We start from the raw sequence: 17,602 nt of genomic DNA on the forward strand, positions 1-17,602 counted from the left end.
GACAGCATCAACACATCTGCAAAGTTGAACTGGAATTTCATGCAGGCTTAGCCATGTATCTCGAACTCCAGCCTCCCCATGCCATAGGGGACTAATCCATAGGATGCAACACTGTCTTCCTCCAAACTGTGGAGCTGAGCAAGAACTTGTAAGGAGGACAGTGAAACACCTGTATTTTGCCTGTAGAAATCCCTGTTGCTGGCAGTTTGGATGAACAGATCTCTGCTGGGAAGGGATGAAAGGGACAGCCAGGACCAGCCAGGTATGATGCTCCTTGCAGCCTCCCAGGTGTGTGACTGGCTCCCCATGTCCCTAAACATCAGTTGCTCCTCCCTCTCCACACATCCAGCCCCCAAAACCTCCTGGTTTGCAGAAGAGTGAGCTGGAGTTAACCACCAGGCATGCACAAAATGGTCCTGTTTTCTCAGCACGATCGTCCACTGGTTCCTGGCTGGGATCTAACACCAGAGCTGCTGCTGTGCCATTCGACCAGCAGGACGGCTGCTATTGATTTTTATTTCGTGCCCATTGATAGAGATGGTGCAGGTGGGAAACTCTGAAAGGAGACATAAATAATAAACTAAGCAAAGCTGTAGCGATGGAGTGAACGAAAAGCAGCCTGGCATTTACTGGAAAGCAGAGTTTAGCGGTTAATTTTTCAACACAAAGACAGTTTTGCTACAGAAAATGTTGGGCCTGCTTTTGCTGTTAGTTATGCAAGTGGAATTTGGAAGCCGTCCTGGGCCAGTGGAGAAAGTGGGGTCAGAGTCAGCCCCGCTGCTTTTTCTTGTGCCTTTTCTCATGCCGCAGCGACAGTGCACGTCAGGCAGGAATGGTCTGCTGTCGCTGCCAAATACCCAGGTTAACAATGCTTCTGCTGATCAATTAGAAACCCCAATAAACTGCTTAGCAATTAAGTTTTTTTCTTTTGGGGAATGAACTAAATTCTCTGTTCAAGTAGATTTACTGAGTGCGGGACAGTTTGAAGGGGAAGGAGGCCCAAGTGAAGGTTCATTTAATGCAATATGAGTTCATAATATAAGGCGAAAGGCTTGCCATCTGTCCTGGACCAAAATTACATGCTCCTTCTCTCCTGTCCAGCAACTTTTATTCGGGACATTCTGCACAATGCTGTGCAAGAATAAGGTCACACACCAGAGGATGGGCAGGAAAAGGGACATGTCATTTTTGAGCCAGGCGAATCCAGCATGTGCCTCTGTGCATGGTCTGGGTCTTGTTGCTGCAGGTCCTGTCCTGGGCCCCACCAGAAGAGCCACAAGCTGTAGGTGAGACCTTTGGTTTCCTCAAGAGGATCAACACAGAGTTCCCCACGCGTGCCCACAGCTGCACCATGCTGGGAACAACTCACTTGCAGTTTCCACAGTTATCCATTGATAGCCTTCACTTTGGTGGAGAATAAAAAAGGAAGAGTTATGTCTAGAGCTAAGTAGGCTGTGGGCAGAGTGAGGACAGGACATGAAAACTGCTTGGGGAAGAGCAGTAGAAAACTGGGAGTGAAGAGGAGGGAGAACTGTAACCAGGAAACCCAGAGCCTCTCCCTGCTGGTGCGGTGGACTTTGGACCGGGTCATGTTTACACATTAGACAGTCCAGTTTCACCCAGCGCCCTGTCCGGATCCAATGGTCTCTCCCCACCTGCACAGACGATGCAGCTCCGGGAGAGGCTGCCCAGACCTCATGCACTGGCAAAGCTGCCTGCAGCATCAGGAATCGCTTTCCCGGCAAGGAGCATTTATCAGTCAATTTGCCCATGATGCAGATGTCTGTCTGGAACCGTAATGACATTTACCAAAGGGGACTAGAAATTGTCACTGGGGGACTGCAAATAATGAACCCAATGCCTTTTATTGACACACGTGGAAGCTGTTTAATTTGGGATGTTGGCTGTCAGAAAATAGAGCTCTTTTGTGGCAGTTTTCGCAGTGAAGCAATATTGTGCTTAATTTCAAGGTTTGTGCTCGCATTTAGAAGTGAGCTATTCTCAGCTTTTAGGTTTGGAGTTTCTTCGTACCAATAACATATCAATTCAACACACACCTAAGAGTCTGACCTGTCTCTGCGTGCAAACTACGATGATTTCTACCAAGGATTTCTTGCTAAGAAAGAACATGAGTATTTTCATTTTATTCCCCTTGCAAATGCAGCTGTAAGCCAAGCACTTGAGCCTGGACCTTTGGGTGCCTTTCAGCCCCCAAGTTCTGATTTAAATATTCTGCTTCCCATTTAGGGTATGAAACTTGGTCTTCTTGGGATTTCTTATCTGCTTAAAAGGCATCATGCTCTTTGCCACCTTCCTGTGCAGTCAGCCAAGGGGACCAAGATCTCTTAGAGATGGTGATACCTAAAGGTGAGCATCACATGTTTAAACACCAGGAAAACAGCTCCTGGTAGGAGAGGATGCAGGTGCAGTCCTCCTCGCACTGCTAAGCTATGCTAGCTGTGTTTAACTCGCACAAGAGCCTAGAGTGTCCCCAGCACCCCAAAAACTGAGTGATGAAACTGGATGGTGCAGCAAAAGAGGTTTCCACAGGGCAGCTTTGCTCCCAGCTCTGGGTCCCACCAGGGCTGAGAGGTGCTACTTTACATCCACACCTTCCCATTGGGAAGTGGAAAAAAAAAAGGTTATTTTTGCATGTGTAATATTGGGGGGAGGGAGATTAGGGGGGATACTGATTTTTTTTTTTTTTTGAAGGAGGATCTTGTCAAAACATCTCTGCTGCCTGGCGAAGCAGCCTGCCCGGGCTGGCCCAGCAGCAGCTCTGCACAGCGGCGCTGCCCACGGACCCGGCAGAGCCACCTCTGGGATTAAAGTCCTCGCAAGAGGCTTTAATAGCAATCTCCTCTCCCAAAGATATGTATGCATTAGGGCTTATCTCACTGCTTCATTAAGGAATAGGACCAGGGGTAACCTCGGGGGTCACCAGATCCTGTCTCCTGCCATTTCAGGTAGACGTGCTGTCTAATCCCTTTATTATTGTATAAGGGCAGAGGCGAACATCAGCAGGGACCTGAGCTCGTGCAGCCTGTCAGCCCTGGAAACGTTTCTGGGAAAGGCCCAGGTCCTTTTACTTGACATCTGCTGGGGTTATACCCATCTCGGGGCACGTCTGCCGGGATGGTGCAGCCCGGGAGGAGGCAGCCTGGCTTATTAATTTTAAGTGTGCTTGAGATGCTGTAGTATGAAAAGCTATCATCATGAAAGCGTTCAGCAGCATGTAATCAGTACTCGGCCTTACAAAGAGACCTCTGTTGTGCTCAGGCTTCTCTGAAGGCCAGTTACAATCTACATTATTTATGTAGAAAAGTGTTATTAGCCGAGTTTCCTATTTTCTTTTTTTTTTCATGGAAGGATTTTAAGGGAGTTCTTTGTAAGGAGCGTTCAGAGGCTCTGGGACTTTCTCTGTTTCCTGGTGGGACCAGATTTTTTATTTATTTACTTTTTTTTTTTTTAACTGAATATTTCAAATACCAGGAAGCGATATAATGTTAAAGCCAAGCCAGTCAATGCATAATTGTGGCACCAGTCTAGCTGGTGTGAAGAACGATATTTTCTGTGTTATTACGAGAGCCTGGGAACTTTAAGAGTTTACCTTTTAACAGCCTCCATAAGAACATGGGCACACATTAATGCTCGGAATAGGCAATTAAAAGCAAAAATGGCTGACACTCTCGGTGGCATAAGATGGGGTTCATAATGAATTAAACCTGGAAATAGATATCGACAAAAAGGACATCCCTAATTATCTTTTAAAAAAAGAGGAAGCGCTTGTGGCTATATCATGCATGGCAGAAATCAGCGTGGGTTTTCTCAACCACTGCAGTAGCTGTGCCCGTGCCTTGGGTTTGTGGAGCGGAGAGGTTTCACTGAGTTTCTCCTGCTCGTGCCAGGCTGGGCACAAGTCCTCTTGCACGGCAGCTGATTGTGCTGGCAGCAACTCATTGCAGACAAAAGACAGAAAATGGGCCAACCCACCAGTTTTGGGGTAATTCGGAGCAGGTCCAGGGCTGATCCTCTCGGACTCAGCAATCCCTAAAAGCATGTTCTTGCACTAACACTGAATTATCTGCAAACGGTGTTTTATGGAAGCAGGGCCTCAAGGAACCGTGGGTGCTCCCGCAGAAGCCGTGACAGAAAGCAAGCACCTGCTTAGGGTCTGCTCGGGACAGCACTGGACTTAACACATAAGTGCATTAACTCATTAGCACCTTGATTCATCAGACAGTTGGAATAAATGATGGTAAGAATTGGGCATTGGATTTACCAGGGGACTAAAGCAGCCCTGTCACCGCAGGACAGTGGTGCTTTGCATCTCGAGGTGCAGCCCAATGTCCTGCTGAACCAGACCCTGCACCAGGTCCAGGCTTGCTCTGGCCCAGTATGTCTCTGGGCCATTCTCTCCAACCCTGGCATACAGCAGGATTTTTTTCCTGCTGTGGTTTTTACCCCTCATTTTCTGCAAATATTTACAGCATTAATTTCAAATTAGCCTTTCTGTCTTTTGTAATGCATAGAGTGAACTCCTCATTGAATATTCAGAATGTTAAGCAAAAAGCTGTGTCCAGTATTTGCTGTAAATATGCATAAATGCTTATTGGATCTTTCCCAGTAGCACCTGTTTCTTCTGATGAGGCCTATGATATAGAAGAAAAATGCAAACAGGATCCTTCTAAATGAAATGGCAAATTTAGCCCGTGTAACGTACGGAATACTAATGAGCAATCTGAGGGAGCCGCTGCGCGTTCATGCATTACCAGCACCGAACAATGACCTTGCTCAAATGCACGAGAGAAGGGAGTCCTTGCACTTGAGAACAAATAGATGACTCTGATTAAACTACAGCCACCTCACCTCTCCAGGGACCTTCATAGCCGAGCATGGCAAAATTAAAGAGCTTACGCTTCCAGCAGGCACCTGAATTCAGCTCACGCTCTGCAGTAATTTTGCACCAAGCCCCCCCTTTCCCTGCAACCCCCTTCAAATCCCACCATTGCCTTCATTGTCACCGTACACTGGGTGAGCTCTCGTATTAATAAAAATACCAGATTGGCACTCAGTTCCCTGCTGCAGCCTCAAGCTGGTCAATTATTCTGCTTTAATTACCGCCTTAAACATGCTTTTTATAGGTGTGGGCCTTTGCTGTGTTTACAGCTAATAAAGTAATGAAGTGATGCAGTGATAAATTACTCTTCTGTTTAAGGTGGGGATGGCACATGACAAGTGCAGGTGGGGATTCAGAGAAGTTTAGTGCATTGCTGTGCTTCAGAGAAACAGATTCTTTTCCCCCTGGAATGTCTTTGTCTCTCCTTTGGTTTTGCAGCAATTTGGATGTTTTAGCCTAAGTTTGTCTTTTATTATGCGACTGAATATGAAAATGCTGAAAGTGTCTTTGTTCAGCAGGTTAATTTTCTCGCTGATGATTAAAAGGAGACAATCATTTAAGACAGCAGAATAAAAATCGCACGTGGGAATTTCACTAGACCAAGAAATAGAGCGGAGGGTTTTTAATAAGAGGCTGTCTAATTTGGATTTCTTTCTTTTTAACTAGAATATGGAAACTGCTTTCTATTATGTGAGATCAATAATAGCATTTTTAAAATCTCATTTTCATATTTAATCATTTGCTTAATCTTGGTGCTGGATCTTTCTGCAATTCTAGCATGACCCCAAAATCCAATGCAGAGATATTTTCTGCAGTGCCCTCCTACGGAAAAACAGCAATTATGTCTTCCAGCAATGATTGTCATTGCTCTGTACTGGGCAGAACAGAACGATGAAGAGCAGGGGACATGCTGGCATGACGGAGGGTCAGGTATGCAATGGGGTTGGACTCATGTGTGGACTTCGAGCATCTGCAAAATGACAGGTACCTCTGGACCAGGGAGGGGATTTCTCTCCACACGCCATCAGCAAACCCCTCTCTGCGACATCTGCAGCCTGGGGGTCACTGCTGGAGCAGGCACAGCTCGAGGGACTCCTGCTCTTACCCTGAGGTCCCTCCACCTTGTTGCTGGTCACCTTTTAATTCAAGCCAATATGCAGGCTGGCAATCTTGCTGCATATGAAAAATCACTCCCAAAACTTGGTTTGCTGGGGCCAAATGGCCAAAAGCTTAGTGTAATACATTGCAGAACCTTTTTTTTTTTTTTACTTCTGGCCTACTTCTCTACACTCTTGGGTGCAGCCAGACTCTGTTTCTCTTGGTTTAGGTTTTAGTGGTTTTATGGTTTTTTTTTCCCCCAGAAAGCATAGGGTCAGAAACATTTCCCTCCCTGGCAAAAAGCAATGTTTACTGTGTTCTAGCAGCTGGGACTCCTGCCCATGCTTTCAAACATCTGTAAGACCTGCGATAAAACAGGGAGGGTGCCTCTTGAATGGTCACATGGGACAGACTGGGGAAATTTGGGGATAGGACCCTGTGGAGGCCTTTCCCCTCTGGGCCCCCACGTGCTGTCATGGTCCCACAGCCCATCCTTCACTGGGTGATGTCCTCAGCTCCTGGTGGCAGTCTCGAGCCCGCCAGCCCCAATCTGTCCACAATGTCCCATGGCTGGGGCTTGCTGTTCTTTTCTGGGTTTGGTATGTATGTATGGACATATGGGCGGATGGACAGATGGACGGACAGATGGATGGACATCTTCAGTGCTGGCGGCATGTGCCAGCCATTGGAGGCATTAACCCCTTGCAGCCACGCTCTGCAGCTCCCTTCGCACACAGCTGTAAACCCTCTTAAAAAACTTGTTAAAAGTGAAAGCTGGGCTACCCTGGAGCAAAGAGAGCTCCTTCAGAAACAACATTTTATTTGCAACCCCTCCCTCCCCCGACGGCTGCTCAAAGCAGCCCTGTGTTATAGGTAAGGATGTGGCTAAGCAGCTATTGAAAATATGTAAAGCTGTATAAAATAAATGGGCTATATCTGCAATAACTCTTCAGTGCTGCTGCTGGCCTCTTGAAACAGCCATTTCATCACCGCACACCGCCGCGTGTCTCCTTACATTTACATATGCAGTACGCAGATTTTCATGGCACGCGGGGAGCGGTTGGGGTGAAAAAGAAGCCGTGGGCAGCCAGGATGTGAAACGCAGACGGCTTGCAGCGTCTGGTAAAGTACATGAAATGGCAGGAAAAATCTTTTCTCAAACAAACCTCGCCTTGCAAATGTGGGCAGGGCATTTAGGCAGGTTAGAGCAGCAGGGAGAGCTAGTCCTGTGCCCATCGCCGCCCTGTCCCCTCTCACATGGGGCTCTGTGCCACCCCCTTGCACATGGCTGCGAGCGATGCAGGAGTGCATCCCTATATTCATGCAATGTGTAAACCCATCCCTATACTTCAGTGAGTTTGTGCTCGCTCAGCTTGCTGGTCTTGACAGACAGATGGACAAAGAACTGGGCAACAAGGAGAGGGGAAAGACATGCCTTCACTGCACTTTGACAAGTACCTGTGCAGAGTCCTGCACCACGTCTCTGCAGTCCTATCCTCCTTGGTTGAAACAAATCTCTGTCAGCACTGTCGCCCTGGTGCCACTGACTCCTGCTCCAGGAGAGCAGCTTTGGGGCTGAGCAGCCTCTGTGTGAGCCCAGGAGCTCCCAGCTGCCTCTTCATGAGATGGCCATTAGAAGGAGCCTTCAAGACCCTCACCTCCCTTTTGCACTCTGCAGGGTTTTCCATTTGTTCATCTCCAGGGTCTCAGCTCAGCTTGGCCCATAGGCACAAAATCTTCCCATCATGCGAGCTGCAGATGTGCATCATGACCTTCAAAGATGTGATGAACCCTCCGGCCTGTGTTCTTCCTGCTTGGGAGGCTTTGAAAGGGGCAGATGCTGAACAGGCACTGGGCTGCCAGCCATCCTGCACTTGACCATGTTAAGCGTTGCAAGGCAAAGGTCGTGATGGATCACAATTCTGGCTGTGGGAAGGCACCGCTTTTCCCAGAATAATGGTGTCTCCTGTTGGATAGTGCAAAATAATCTTGTCTGACAGTACATGTTGTCCTGGGTCCACCCCATGAGATTGGCCTGTGATGGTTATTGATCCTACAGAGCAAGAGCAATCAGGAGGGAGGCAACAGAGCTGGGGAGTCATTGCCTGGAAAACTGGAGAAGGCCACGTGGCAGGGCAAGAGTAGGGAGCTGGGGAATAGCCATTTGCCTCCACTTTTCCCCAGACTCCCAAGCAATGTCCTAAACGCTTGGAGGATGGGCAGAGGCAGAAGTATGAGGTGGGAAGATTGGTCTTTCTGGCCCTGTCTGGTTCAGGACACAAGGTCCAGGTCTGGAGGCACCTTGATGCCCTTTCCTTGGAGGAGGCACTCTCTTACCCAAGGCCACACATAACTCCTCATGAATTCATACGGATTGTTGGCATCTTGTGAAATAGCAAAACAAAGCCCATCACCTGTCCCTGCTGTTGTATCCTGTCACACACATCACTGTCTCTGTTCAGTCCCCCTGCACGCCTCAGGAGTCCCCTCTCCTCTCAGTCACAGACCACCAGCCTCATCTGCACATGTCTGCATCAATTCAAATGTTCACGTCATGTCAGTCATGCCTAAATCCTCAGAGATCTCTCCCTGCCTTTCTCAAACATGACAAATGTGTAAGTAAGTGGCAAAACCACCTCCAGCTTCCCATGCTGCTTCCCTGCAGAAAATTCTCGCTCAGGCAAGAAGGCAAACCTGCATGGTAAAGCTCTTCTCAGCTCATTGGTGGTCTTCTGCAGGACAGGAAAAACTTCTCCATCGGCTGAAGAAGTAAAAGTTATCGAGCGCAGTGAGTGCAGAAACAATTTCTTATCAGGGGAGTTACGGACCCCAGTTGCAGGCAGGTGTAGCAGCTGTATTGGGTTGGGTGAAAAGCACACAGAGCTGTAAAAAAGTACACCTTGATTTGCCTCCAACCATAGCCAGCAGCAGATGCCTGGGGAAAAGTAGCAGGAGAAAACTTGCATGTAGTGATAACTCTCCAATAGACACTTCCACTGCTCTGCAATGCAGAGAGTTCACAGGTCAAAGTTGGTATCTTTGTCTTTAACAGACCTCGAGGGGCTTTTCTCCTATGAATATGGCTCAAACTTTGCTTAAGCAAAGGAAACTTCCAGCCATTGCTGTGCCCTGGGGTGAGGAGCACTACAGTTAAACCCATAATACGTGATGAAGCAACTCTTTTTTTTTTTTTGCTGGCTATTTATTGCTGCTGGTTATATCTGCCACTCATAATTTCACAGGCTTTTGCAATATGTGGGGTAGTGAATAAAACCTACCCATTCACCCCCCTTGGGCCATTCATGAGCTTTGTTTTCTCCTTTTCTCCTTTCCTGGGATTAACAGGGCCGTGTCTTTGTCTCCTGGTACCGAGCAGCTTCTGTACCCCTGAACGTGTTGGTCACCCTCCTCTGTGCCATCTCTGTTTCACTGTTGCCTTGCTGAGATGGTGACAGGCAAACAAATAACAATATTCAAGGTGGAGACCTGTCATAGTCTTATGTAGCTGTCTAATGAGGATTTCTGGCTTATTCTTTATTCCTGATCAAACATTTCTCAGTTTTCCTTTCCAGGGGCTTTCTGACAGCTACCAACCTCAGCACTGATGTTTCCATCGCTCTGTCTGCTGTAGATGCCTGTTTTCTCTTTGTGATGTCTCTTACACATTAGTTTAATGCTTTATCTTTGCAGCAGTTTTCTGCCACAGTCAGTTCCCTGAAATGAGCTGCTGAGTGGTAGCTCTTAGCTGGAGTAGGCAACTGGATTAGTTTCGGTGATGTGCCCATCTCCAAGCATCATTGGCACAGAGTCTAGGAGATGCATGGCCAAAGTCTTGGTAGTGTCAATGTGAAGTCGCTAGAGCACTGGGTTAACTGCCTGAAAAGTCAACTGCGTACATTGTCCAAAGGCTTTGCAGAAAATTACTTGAAGATGTAGACAAATGGACAATACCGTAACTAACAGGAGGTTATGTTGGCTCCTGTAAAACTAACTGAAAATGTTGCCAGCTGGATACAAGAAAGGAAAAGTAATACTGAATAATTTATTTTTAAATAAAACACACATATGTTGCAAAGTGACTGGATTAAAGCTTTTGGGACTTGGGGAATTTTGTGGAATGCGTGTGAAATTCAAAATGTGTAGTGTGCTGAGTTGAAGATTAGGCTGTTTCCAACTTTGATATTTCCTAGCTCTCCCTCACCTGCCTTCCAATGGCCCTGGGCAGTTTAAGCTGTGTTATCAGATGTGCGCTGGACATGTCTGATGAATGTCAAGATCTCACAGTTTGAGCAGACAGTTACTGCTCTGATCTGAATCACTGTAGACTTTGAACAGGCTGTGTTTAAGCTGAAAGTGGGTGGTCCGAGTTGTCTGCAGACAGTCTAACTTGAGAGGGATCTTATTCCTGAAGCATATCTAATGCCATATATCAAAAGTTACTTTGATTCTTATCAATATTCTGGAGGCAAAACTTCAAAATATGCCATTAAAACAAAGAGGCATGACTGATCTTTGTAAGAACTCTTGGGAATTTATTGTTCTCCTAAAGTCAAACAACCTAGGAACAGAAAATATATTTTCTGAGCAGATATCTAGGTTAAAGCAACTTCCTCTGTAAAAAATAAAAAACAACTTCAGAAAGTCTATTTCTTCAGACCTTCCTGACGTTGCTCTGGTTGCACTAAGCAGCCTCCTTAAAGCAGATCTCGCAGTACAGTTGAAAATGACCTCCAGCAAGAGACAATCTCTTCAGTAAACAGCTAGCAAACACCCTATTAAAGAAAGTATTCTCATTCCTTAAATGACATGCAAGCTAAAATAATGGGCTTGTGCCGTCTTTGTTTCTTGATGATGTACATTCTAAGCCCAAGGGGATTTTCCAGAAAGAGGGGAGGGCATGGATGGTCAGAGGGTAGATACGCAGCTATGTAAATCCACAAAGATTGCTGTTATTTTATGCTTATTTATATTAGCTGAAGATAGTATAACTTCCTGCCCCACCTACATCAGAGGTTCATGTTGTGTTTGTAGCACTCTGTTGTTTGAAAATCTCTGTGAAAAAGGGTAGTTTTATCATACAAGAAAGGGCAAGGAAAGGGAACACTTTGCTGGGAGTTCTGCGCTCTCCTTAGCTCTTACTTCTTTTGGTCAGGTCAAATTAATACATTATTTAAAGTTGGAAATCTCTTGATGAAAATTCAACAGCCAGTAGGTTAAAGGCACTAATATCTGAACTTTTTGTTTGTTTGTTTCGTTGGAAGGAGAGGTGTAATCAATCAATGGTGGCAGAGAAAATCCCTAAAAGCTCTTCCAAAACTCACCAGTTGTGTTTGAAAAATCCAGGGCACAGACTGGACATTCCCATCCTTTTCTGGGTCAGTCTTAAAATATTGGTGGGCCAAAGTGTCCACAAGTGCTTTGGAAAACAACAAACAACTCCCTGATTTCAGCTGTACCATTTTGTATTTACGTGTGCATGGCAGAGGGCAAAATGTGATTTAGTTCGCTTTTCAACCCTCTGTATGCTTTTAAGATATAAATCATTTTAAGCAGTCTTGTGTTGGAGACAGGCTTCTTAAAAAAATTACTCTCCTTGTGTAATTACTCATAACAAAGCATAATGCAATTTTGCAAACAGCAAGCACTTTGTTTTTTTCCAATTTCACATTAATTCTATTGGCCCAAAATCCAGGGCTGTGTTTTTGTATTTGGGTTTTTACCAGGAGTAGAATATCTCCTGTAAAAATGTTGTTAACTTGCTGGCAGTATAAGAGTTCCCTCCTCCTCCATAGTTTTGCTGTGAAAGAGCTGGTAGATTTATATGAGCGAAACACACTTTGCTAGTGATACGGTTTTTTGGTGATAGTATTTCCTAGAGAGTGCAAGCTTGTCTCTTTGGTTTACACTGTTTTCTGCCAGTGGGGAAAAGCATATACATCTGTGTCGGTCGACTTATACAAAGAACAGCTGTTTTAGCCCCTGTAGAGATATTCTCCCCTTGAAAAGGATTGTTTGGTCTTGCCTTTGCTGCTAAATTTTTAAAATCCTTTTTTTTTCAACCCCACGGGAACCAGTGCTCATCCAATATCCTGAGGTAAAAACACAAATGAGACAGTAAAACTAAAGCACCCTGTGAGATAAATTTTCAGAGGTCAACTTCAAGCGGGGATACAGGATTGACCTTGGTGAGTTTACCCACAGTGAAACTCAAGTCCTCCGTCTCGGCTGTGTTGTTTACCTCAAGGGAGCTGCTGGCCATTAGTTACCTTCCAGTAAAAAGAAATATAACTGCTTTTTAGTAGTGAAGACAAGTCTTTGGAGATCTGACAAAACCTCAGCGTTTGGGTGTATTGTCAGAATTTAAAATAAAGTGGAGATTCTGCTGCCTTTAACTCCTGAGAGCAGCTACAGCAGAATTGTATTTGGGAGAGCGTGTGCTGGCTGAGCGAGCCCTCCCTGGCCAAATCTCCTGCTTCCCTGCCCCATTTTGCCATGCTGCCTTGGGCAAGTTCACAGGTGGACCTGAACCTGGAGCTGGAGGTCTTTAAGTCCACTGCCAGACTATTGAATCCTCATTTATCCAGAAGGATATATCTGCTAAAACAAGTCAGTCTGGAGGGTGGTTTTTTGGTAGCAGGATGGGAGTTATAGAGGAGCTAGATACGGTGTTTAGAGACCCAAAGGTGATGGTCCTTTGGGCTTGGGAAAAGAGCTGCAAGACTTAGCCAGGCTTCACCCGGGTCAAACTTAAACTGGTTCTTCTGCAAAGCAGATAATAAATAGCTGCATTCAGGTTTTTTTCTGGCCCTGGAGCTGGTAAAAGTGGCACTGCCAATGGTTTTGCATTATTCTGAGAAGCTTCATTTTAAAGCACGTATGCATGGCATTTTGCTGCTTTCCTTTGAATTCAGTGGGACGAGACGGGGTTGGTGGGACCGGCTTGGAGTCGCTGACGGGGCCGTTAGCACGTCTGTGAGTGCTGGCTGGGGGAGGATGGAAAGCAAGTGCCAATGGAGATTACTTTAAACAAAAAGCAGAGTGGAGACAGGCCAGAAACCACACTGCAAAGGTCCTTGGGGAGCGGTAATAATTCCTTTTACTGGCCAAAGGCTACTTCCTGCTGGTCTGTGCAAACAACCCTCTGCATTAACGGGGTCCTCAGGCATATGAGGAGAAGTGGGATTTGGCACTGGCCACGCTGTGCTCGTGAGCAGGTCTAGGAAGGAGACGTGTCCTCTGCAAACAGGGGTTTACACAAGCCCCGGCTGCTCTTTTTGCAAATCCCCAGTGAGGCTGCAGCTCTCAGCACCACACCCAGGAATTAGAAACTGGGCTGAACCCCAACGTATTTGTGTCTGACATTAAGCATGATAGGAAGACAGGCTCTTAGCCACAGAAGAGCTCTCTCCTTCCCAGCTGGTCACCCCGCCAATGTAAAAATCAAGAAGTGCTCAGCTGTTGTGGTTTGCAATGCTAATATTTCAAGCCGGAGGCAGGGTTTGTTCCTGAAAAAAAAAAAAAAAGAACTTTTAAAAAAATGAACTTTTGAAAGAATGACCTTTTTCCAATTATATCAGTTGCTTCCTATAAACCTGGCCTGGAAACAGCAACTGTTCCCCAAGGGAGCCGAGTATCTGAGACTGTCCTGACCTCTCCCCACGTGTAATGTGTGTGTAAGAAGGGCTTTCACCAGGTGTTGCTTGTTTAAATAGATTTCTGGTGACGGCATGGTTACATATGACCTTTGGGGACAGGGTTGATAAGGAAGGAGCAATTAAAACAAAACCCTGAAAGCAGATATGGAGACCCATCAGGAAGCCAGGGATGCAGATGAAAGAGCATTGGCCCCACAGCTCTGAAAAAAGCCAAGGGAAAGACTTTTGTGGGCTGCGAGATGGCTGGAAGAGGCTGGTACTTCTGGGAAAAGAGACATGCGAGTCAGTCCTGGGATTTCAGCTGCATGTTTTTTGGTAAAAGTACAATTGTATCAGTATACCTGCCTACATTCCCAGGTTTGTTCTCTTAAACAACTCAAAGACCTCAAGTATGACCAAATCAGAAAGGGCTATAGTGATTTATTGATGATTTTGTTGTAGGGAGGTTCAACAGATGGGAAGTTGGCAGAGGGCAAGCAACGTGCACAAGGCCACCTGGGAAATCTGTGGCAGAGAGGCTGTTCATGGATGTCTTAACCTAAAAGTGAATGTCCTAATTACTAGAACATCCTTTTGCTCCGACAAGAAGCCTTGAGTCTCTGTTCCTGCTGTACTAGGGCCGCTGCAGGAGCCAAACAGTTCAGCTTCATCCATTACTTACTACATTTTATTTATTTAGTTCACACGGTTTGCTGTCTCATTATGGGGGGAACCATCCTTGAGGTCTAAGTACTTTCCCCTCAGATTTCAGTTCAGAACTTTCCCCTCCCAGGCACCATTCCTCACCTAGTCACGGGCCCAGGGTACCAACACCCTTGTGTTACCCCTGCTGTGAATCTGGTGGGTTTGAGCTTGGGAAAATGCTTTGCACTGAAGCCTAGGGCATCAACTGATGAAGTGTGACTCAGAAACCGCTATGGCTCATAACTGTTCTACTCTTTGTGTCCTGGGTGGGTGGGAGATAAGGATGAGCTGATCTGCCAGCCAGCCAGGGGCCAATGGGAACAGCTAGAGACATTCCTCTTCCCTTTCCCTTTTCAGAGGTGCTTGGTTGGGTTTCCCTGTTTTTATGAAGGTGATGAATATTTCTTTGTTCAGTGAGAAACAAATCAGTAGGCGTGTTATCTTGGAGGCATCTACCCCTCTTTTGAATGTGGTTAAAATTGGCAAGCTGGTTCAAAAGTTTGAGGGTGGAAAGGAACCAACAGGCTGTGTCCTCATGTAAACCTTGCTTCCTGAGGTAAAAATGGGTCCTACACGTTCTGCACAAACTCAACCTTCTCTTGCTTTGTATCAGGCAGCTAATTGCTTGCAGCGAGAAATGAACTCATCTGTTCATGCCCTGCCCTGACTATGTTGAAGGGAATCCTCCTTTGCTCTTCATCTCTTTTTGCCACCACCCTCACCATCACCCACCCAAACCTGCTCTGCCTTCCAGGGTTTGGAGGTTTGAGGTCTCCTTTGATCCAAGGCTTAGCTCTAGGAAGAATAACCCACTCCACCTGGGATGTGTCCAGCCATTGTTATCTTTATGCCTTTGAAGCTGCCTATCTCTGCACTTCTCTGTACCGTTGATTTTACTCCTCCAAGTCCTTTTAACAGCCCCTTCACAGCTGCCTTTGCCTCCACCCCAGGCATTTGGCAGCACGAAACCAAACAGGGAAGCGGATTCACCCATAATGTTAATAAAATATTCCCCCTCTATCCCATGGGCTGGAGACACTGGCTCTGGGAGGAGGACTTGCTGGCTGTGATTAGGGTTGCTTTCATTTGCCCAGCATCCCACTGGCTTTCCCACGAGGCAAATTGCAGCAGCGTGCCATAACCCCAGGGCTAAGAGCAGTGTGGTGGTACAAAATTAATACAGCTATCATGCTCATTGGAAATGAGCCCAGGTGAAAATCCCTGCTTCAAATAGCTCTGAGCTTTGGAGAGAAGTTTTAACTCTGGACCAAGAACTGATTAGTAAGAGGTTTTGTGTTTTTTTTTTTTTTCCCTGAATAAATTTATCCTCTGCTCATCACCAGAGTACCTGGGCCTCTAGCACTGATAAAAAAAGCAATACCTGCCAAATGTTGAGGCATTCAAAAACTGATCAGGATGATGTGAATGTTGCTGAGTATTTAATTATCTACCCAACAACAGTACCGGGATGGTCTTTGCAGAAGGACAATCATTATAAAGGATTACAGTTCATTTTGAGGGCTAGGTGAAATCTCAAAGTCCATGGTGTTTAGCTGGGAATAAGTAAATTAATTCTTCATTCAGTTTGGCCTTTGCTCAGGACAAGTGGTTGAGTCTCCCCTCCCCAACCTCACTTACTGAAAACATATCTTTGTTTAAAGCCATAGGGAGTTCATTAGAATTGTCTGTTTCTGGGCGACTAAAGATTAAGGTGTGCATACATTAGCCAAAGCAAAATACAGCAGGCCAAGGAAAGAAAATAAAACAGGCTGTATTCACTACAGCTGAGTACAATTGTGTGCTGCCACACACCAGTGAATATGGCCCTGGATCTCTCACATCTGATTCTGCACAGAAATAATTCAGGAATGAATATGGGATCTATTTGTATGTCAGCCTGTGGGACTCTAAACGTGACTCCTGGCAGAGGTTACTTGGAAAGGAGCCCACGAAGTCCCACTGAGATTCCCATTGAGATACATATAGACCATTGTGCATTGCACATTAATGCAGAGTAATTATGTCGTACTGGAAACCTTTCAAGTCAGCATTCATCATTCAGAAATCGTCTTAAACCAGTTTGTGCTGCTCTTGTGCTTGAAAGTGAATTGTACGAAATTGGCAGCCATAACCACCACTGCAACAGAGCGTATAAAAGCCCTTTCATTGTGGAGTTAGTGGTTTTACTGTAACTTCCCTGTCTCATCAGTGAGCACCATAATTCACTGCAAAAATCTATAAATCCTGGAACATCCTGAGCCTTTGGCTTGCTGAGCATGAGAGACTCCAGCCTGAGCTGTGGTGGGTTCATTGCTCCACGTCCCAAGCATAGCATCAGCAGGCAGACAGCAAGCCTGGGCGGAGATTTCCAGGAAAGTTGGTCCAGATTGCACTTTACAGGTGGTACGGCTGCGTTTGCTGCATGGGAGGTGGGCGATAGGAGGAACGTCGTCCTCAGCACCAGTTCTTTAGTTGAGCTAATATAGAGGCGAACAGGCATTTGCAAATATCATGCTGGGCAAATTCTCCAGGGCCTCTGTCACAGCTGCAACATGAGAGAGATGATAATGAATATCTCATCTGTTCCATGGCCTTTCGGGCTGTTCCTGAGTTTGTGGCAGGATTACAGTATGCAAAGAGCAAGCCTCCAGCCTCGTGCACCAAATTAGGTGGTAAAAATAATTGTGAAGCAATTTGTGGCTCGGTTTCTTTATGGGTTTTTTTTTTTTTTCTTTCTTTCTTTAGAAGCTGCAGTGTGCTGCAGACACATGAGAATAGCATCAAGACTCCTTTGGAAAAAGGGTAGAAATAAAGAACTTTGAAGATTTTGGTTGGTGAAGATCTTCTAGCTCAATCAGATTTGAAATCCAATTCTATATTATTTCAATGTCTGGCACATCAATGAAGAAATATCCATCCAGGTTGCAAGTGGTGGGAAGGAGTGAAATGAAGGTAAAACCCTTTGAAACTTACAGAGAAAACACCATCCTCACTAAATTTAATGCTAAAACCTTCACAGATCTCATTACAGCCAGATTTTCACCAGGCTCCAATTTTAGTAGAGCTGCTCACATGCTTACAGCAAGTGCCTTAATAAGCTTTTGCAAACTTGGAGCCTTAACTCATGGTCCCAGCTGTTGGAGGTGGGAAAGATATATTAGTCCAGCTTTTTGCCATGTGGAAGACTGCTCCCTACATGACATTAATTGCTCTCTGCCTAGCTTAATAAGAGTCTGCTTTCAGCAGCCGAATATAACCATGTAAT

The 17,602-nt window shown here is 45.8% G+C and overlaps 1 long non-coding RNA gene across 1 annotated transcript in view; it reads left to right on the plus strand.

Moving 5' to 3' along the window:
• The window catches only part of LOC142601970 (uncharacterized), a 70,144-nt gene extending 66,992 nt beyond the window's left edge, over positions 1 to 3,152 (plus strand). The window contains exons 3-4 of the long non-coding RNA XR_012835531.1: positions 2,248 to 2,367; positions 2,713 to 3,152. This is a non-coding gene — a long non-coding RNA (uncharacterized LOC142601970). The remainder of the gene's footprint in view (positions 1 to 2,247; positions 2,368 to 2,712) is intronic.
• Positions 3,153 to 17,602: the final 14,450 nt, after the last annotated feature.

This window comes from Balearica regulorum, chromosome 5, assembly GCF_011004875.1.
Source record: "Balearica regulorum gibbericeps isolate bBalReg1 chromosome 5, bBalReg1.pri, whole genome shotgun sequence".
Lineage (NCBI taxonomy): Eukaryota > Metazoa > Chordata > Aves > Gruiformes > Gruidae > Balearica > Balearica regulorum.